The sequence below is a fragment of the Saccopteryx leptura genome, chromosome 6 (assembly GCF_036850995.1).
Source record: "Saccopteryx leptura isolate mSacLep1 chromosome 6, mSacLep1_pri_phased_curated, whole genome shotgun sequence".
NCBI lineage: Eukaryota > Metazoa > Chordata > Mammalia > Chiroptera > Emballonuridae > Saccopteryx > Saccopteryx leptura.
In genome coordinates this window covers 12916539-12922538 of record NC_089508.1, presented here as the reverse complement: position 1 = coordinate 12922538, position 6000 = coordinate 12916539, and the positions used below count along the sequence as shown (strand labels likewise).

Here is a 6000-nt window from a genome sequence, read left to right as displayed (position 1 = left end):
AGCAGGAGTCAGGTCAGAAGAAAGCAGATCCTGTTTTCCCTTGAAGGAAGAAGCATCCAGCCACAAATCACAACTGGACACTTCCTGAGTACCAGGTGCTGCTCTGATGTGCATGCCCATTATCTCATCAATCCTCACAACAACGGACCTACATGAGTGACGGGGAGACTGAGCTCTAGAAAGGAACTAGGTGCCCACACTGCTTTCCCAGATCAAATACATCAGAAATTCTGGGGCTGCGACCCTGGCATCAGAATTCTTCAAAGTTCCCGGGGTGATATCAGCCACGCCCTTACATTATGCATCCTGTTTCCAGGGGCGGAGGGCTAACTCGGAGGATGGGACACAGCATGCAAGGTTCACCCAGCTGCCAGAGGCTCTGTGGCTTTAAGAACTGGGGCTGGCTGCCTGCCAAGGAGGCCAACTGCCATGGTACAGGCCACGTGAGCACAGGCAGCAGTGTGCCGCTGCGACAGTCAGCGCAGGGGCTGGCCTGAGCTTGCCGATCCGAGCCCTGCAGAACAGCCCCGGGGCTGCAGGCAAGCCCAAGAAAGAGGACCTTTTATGTCTTTCTGAGAGAAGCACATTCTGAGAAGCTGCGGACACAAAGCGAGGAATTGTTTGTAGCCCTAGTCCAGACGCTCCAAACAAACAGTAAGTCAAGAGGGCACAGAGCACAGCACAGGCCCGCCCGCCCAGCCGCCGCCACTGGGCGACCTTCCCACCCCCTTCCACCTGAGGAGCCAATCCGCTGCAGAGGGCCCGCCCTCAGACCGGCGGGCACAGCCAATGAGCAGGGCAGGAAATTTCCTGACCTTCTCCCTGGTGGGGCTGGCTCTGTTTCTCTTTGAGAAGTCTCGGGGCTCTCAGCTCAAGACAACGTAGCACGTGATCGTTGACAACACCTCAGGTGGGGGTAGCGTTTCTCCTCTCGGTCCTCCTTCCTGCGTGGTCCTTGTGGTCCGTGTCATTTCCCTGTGAACCCCCAAGGTCAGGGGAAGGCAAAGAGTAAAACTGAAACCTGTTGGAGGTAATCCATCAGCCTTTGGGACAGGAGCGTGCTGGGGATAAGATGATGAAGCTAATGACCAAAATGGGAGGTTGCAGTGGGGGTGAAGGCACTCCAAGCTGTCGCAGACACAGGGGCATTTGGCCAGGTCAAAGTTTCCAGGGCATCCAAAAGACACAAGCAGGGACTTCCGAGAAGAGGTGGAAGTAAGGAGCAACCAGGGCATGTCCTTCACCCCGAGGCAGAGCTCTGTGAATTTTCTCCAAGGCTTATAGTTCTGCTTGTCTCAGTCTCCACTGGGGGCCAGGACCAATGTGGCACAGGTGGCTGCAGCGGTGTGCTTCTGACTTGTACACCACCGAATGCGAAGGGCAAAACCACGCACGTGGCTTCCAGCATTATCTGTGCCAGCCGGCCCCCTCCTTCGTTACAGACAACTGACACCTGACTGTAACCCACCTAACTTCAGGAGAACACAGGCAGACAATATCACGTGGTGGGGCAAGTGGCCGGTTGAGATGATGTTGGCAGAAAGTAGAATGCTGGCATTGAGTGGCACGCAGAGGATAACTGGGTACAAGCTACAAGGGAGGGGAAGAGAGGTTCGAGAGTGGAGGGCGCAGAGAAACCCAGTTTCGGTGTGGAAGACAGAAGAGGGAGGTGTGGTGGGGAGAGGCAGCGCAGGGCAGGCTGGGTGAGTGGAGGGAAAGCTGAACTGCGCTTGTACCTCCTGGTGATGGAGCATCTTCCAGAGTCAAACGTGACTTCTGGCTGCAGGGCTAGATCCCAGGAAGTCAACTGGTGGCCCCTGACATGTTTTATTTGTAAATTTGTGCACCCTTGGAAAATAGTGAAATTTCACATGCATTTCTGAAAGGTCTGGCAACACCAGGCTCACGTCCAGCAGGGCAGCTCAAGCCAGAGCTCCTGGTCCCCAAAGTCCCCACTCACACTGTGGGCATTCTGCGGTCCCCATCCCGCTCCCCAACCTCTGAACCTGCCTGGCTGCCATAGGCCTTGAAGATTGCTGCTACTCCTGCTCTTGATAATAAGACCCTCTTCTATCGAGAGCCTGTGTCGGTGTGTGTTTGTGTGCATGTGTGCACGTGTGCGTGCACACCTCACACACAGGTATGCTCTCTCTCAATTAATTTCCATTAATCTCCCCGTTTTTCAGTCGAGATGACAGATGCACAAAACCAAACGTACCCCTCTCCTTGACAGATTTCGGCAGAATTTCCAGGCGACCTGCCAGATTGCTAGATGGTATTGGAATTTTTTTTTTAATTGAATGCATTTTGTTATTTTGGCTTTGAGGATTTCCCAGCTCCCTTGAGACAATATTTAAGCCACACTTATAGCTTTCAAAGCGTTTCTTAAGCATACATGGGTTTGTTTTATCATTCCAGCGGTTCCGTGAGGTCGGTAGTGTGGGTCCCTCCCTGTGCTCTCTTGGGGGAAACCAACTAGGAGCGACGCTGAATGACTAGCCCTGGTCCTGGAGTCACTTAGAAGACACGTCAATATTCAGGCACAGCTCTCTGAAGAATTAAGTTGTGTCCTTTTGACTGCATGGAGTTGTAAAAAGTTGTGCTTTGATACACATGGGGATTAAGGGTATAATCTCTTCCAGAATCCTTGTCTGACTGCTGGTTAGGCCAGTCAATAGCTCTGAGTCTTTGGGAAAAGCATTGACTCTTCTTGTGCCTCCTTTTCTGTTAAATGGGGACACCAGCCCTCATTTAGTGAGTGTTGTATGGATTAAATGAGTTAATGCGTGTACAGTGTTTAGAACAATGCCTGGCACACAGGCCTCTCTACAGTTGTGTCCTTTAGAAACACCGAGCTCGGCTCCTGGCTCCATGTTTCAGATAGATGCCTCTGGCGACAGTGCGATTATCTCCGGCAGGCTGGTCAGACTGACTACTGACTGCGTTGGGCAGCCCGTCCCTTTACTGCCCAGACCTCCCAGCGAGAGTGGCGTGGGGCTCTGTTTTTTATTTTAATTTTCTGGATCCTTTGATAAGTTCTTCAACATGTAACATAAACTTCACACCCCCTTGCCTCTAGAGAGTCACTATCCCTTGCGATCTTGGGTCTGGGAGGCTCATTAAGGCAGGGTACCTGTGTTCCTCCCATTACCCTGGAGTCCACCCTGGCACGTGTTGATGAGGGAACCATCTTTCCTTCTCCTCAGGGATTATCTATGATCCCGCGGGACTGTGATGAAGAAGCCAAGCCATTTGTCCGGTGAATGGATGGGCTGCCATAAGGTCCTGAATACTTTCTTGAAGGTTAAATAATAGCCTGTCTCAATGAAAGGAAATCTAGATAAATGTTCCATTTCCTTATTGCAATAACTGATATTGGACAGGTCCAGGAAGGGGCTGTCAGTTGTCTCAGGGGAGCTCAATCAAAAGCCAGAGAAGGTACTTTGATGAATAAGGGAAGGGGACCCACACTACCGACCTCACCAGATGAAGAAGGACATTTGTATTTGCTGAGGGCCTACTATGTGCTGGGTACCTACTAGAAGCAAAAGTTAGGGCTCTAAATAACAAGACAGGCACCTAATGATAATTACAACCTTGCAGGTATACTTTACATTAATTATTTCATTGAATTCTCGTAAGCTCTGCAAAGCAGGCATTTTTCACATTTTAGAAACAAAATGTTATTTTGGGAAATGGTAAGGATGATTTTGAACCCACATCTGTCTGATTCTACAAATCTTTCTCTTTCCATTAGTACCTCCTCTGCCTCCAGCCGCTTTGCTGAGGAGGAAATCTAGACCATACACAGAAGGGACCTTGACCCCTCTGCCAAGCACCTGAACCAGTGACAAGTCACTCAGGGGGCAGCTTTATTTGACTGTGGCAGTTGGTTTTCCTTTCTATCCTCCATCTCTCTCTAGTCACTCTTGTCCAGTTATCCTTCTGCGTGGGCCCACCCAGCTGAACCCCACTTCTGGAGCCTTTCTGCCTCACTCCTTCCTGGGGTGCTGAGGGAATTGGTCCGCCGTGTCTGTCTGAACCTGCAGTCCTAGGTCCCTAAGGCTGCCTGGGAACCCTTGTGGATGTTCCTAGATACTCCCCGTCCCGTCGGCATCGCCTCCTGCCTGTCCCTCTTTTGTCAACCCTTCTTTTAACCTCTGTTTGACTGTCTCTCATCAGCACTGATAGAGATTCCATCCTTCCCATGGATAAAACTGAACGAAATTGAGGACCGGGAAACTCCCTCAAGGTCTTCCCTGGCGAGCACCCAGCATACCTCCTACTCTCCTTCTCCACCCTCCCCCGTCAGCGAGGTGTGCTCCCGCCCCCGCGGCCCTCCCCCTGTGCTCAGATGCCCTCCCAGCTCCTCCGGAACCCCTCCCCGTGCACTGTGTTTTCTCACTCACATCCTCTGCCTCTTCTCTGCCAGCATTTCTCATCAGCGCCGAAACGTGCAGTCTCTTCAGTCTGAAATATACCCTGTTCTGGGTCCCACGTGTCTGTCCGTCTTCTTTCTTCAGTTTCCCTTCCTCAGTCCCATCACAACCAAGTATCTTGAAAGAATTGTCCACACAGGCTGTCTACACTGCCTGCCTGCCCCCTCAGTCCGCCATTGCCCATTGCAGTCTGGCTTCTGTCCCCAGGACTGAGTGCCCAGACAGAAGTCCCGGGAGTCGGCCGTGCCCGAGGCCCAGCTGGTGCTGTTCTTCCCTGACCTGACGCCATCTTTCTCGAGTGTGGGTACTGTTGTCACCCTCGCACCTTGAGCTTCCCCCCACCCTCCTAGGCTCTCTCCTCCATGTTTCCCCCCTGCTGTGCTGGACGGGTTTTCTCCCTATTCTTCACAGAGACCTCCTTTCCCACTCACTCCCTCTTAACACCCTTTTAAAATGTAAAAAAGAAAACATTCTTAGCTCAGAGGCTGTACAAAAAATTTGCCAACCCCGGGCTTAGTCTAGTCTCCCAACATCTAAATTTCAGTGAAGCTTGGTTGTTTCCTACAGTATACTGATGCTTGTGTGAATTCCTAAAGTACATCGTCTGTGAGCTGACCAAGAGCCAGCCAGCCAGCCGCCACCCACTGGTAACCCGTGCTGCCACTCCTGTACCCATCAGATCTAACGCCAGTGCCCCGACACCTGGGCGCTGGGATTTCCGGGGCTGCAGGGGTAGACTCTGTTCTCCCCTGCTGCCCTCTCCTGGCTGGCAGCTGGTGGGGCTCAGACGCCGCTGCCCTCTCCTTGTGTCAGTTTGGTACATCCAGGTCTGGTTGCTGGTCTTGTAGATTTGTCCAAACCTGTACAGTGGAAAGTACTGTAGCAGGGATCTTAATACTGGTTGTGGCCCTGGCTGGTTGGCTCAGCGGTAGAGCGTCGGCCTGGCGTGCGGGGGACCCGGGTTCGATTCCTGGCCAGGGCACATAGGAGAGGCGCCCATTTGCTTCTCCACCCCCCCTCCTTCCTCTCTGTCTCTCTCTTCCCCTCCCACAGCCGAGGCTCCATTGGAGCAAAGATGGCCCAGGCGCTGGGGATGGCTCCTTGGCCTCTGCCCCAGGCGCTAGAGTGGCTCTGGTTGCGGCAGAGCAACGCCCCTCTGGGGCATCGCATCGCCCCCTGGTGGGCAGAGCATCGCCCCCTGGTGGGCAGAGCGTCGCCCCATAGTGGGCGTGCCGGGTGGATCCCGGTCGGGCGCATGCGGGAGTCTGTCTGACTGTCTCTCCCCGTTTCCAGCTTCAGAAAAATACAAAAAAAAAAAAAAAATTTTTTTTTAATTTTAAAAAATTTAACACTGGTTGTGATGGCCAAGTTTATTATCTCTTGTAGGGTCCTAGGACTGTGTGAATACAGATATTAAATTAAAAGTCATCATGTATTAAACCTTTACCATGTGCCAAGCATTGCTAAACATGTATTGTTTCATTTCGCCCTTAGAACATCCTCATGAGCTCCCTAGTCCTTGGCGGTTCGGCAGTCCCTGTGCACAAGGGATGAAATTGAG

The 6000-nt window shown here is 52.3% G+C and overlaps 1 protein-coding gene across 2 annotated transcripts in view; it reads left to right on the top strand.

Moving 5' to 3' along the window:
• Nucleotides 1-448: 448 nt before the first annotated feature.
• The window catches only part of DGLUCY (D-glutamate cyclase), a 68512-nt gene continuing 62960 nt past the window's right edge, over nucleotides 449-6000 (top strand). The window contains exon 1 of one of the 2 annotated variants that reach the window (XM_066341889.1): nucleotides 449-654. The gene's annotated coding sequence lies outside the window, so the exon portion shown is untranslated. Of the gene's footprint in view, nucleotides 655-805; nucleotides 911-6000 lie in introns of those variants that run through there. The other variant, XM_066341890.1, reaches the window with a different exon arrangement.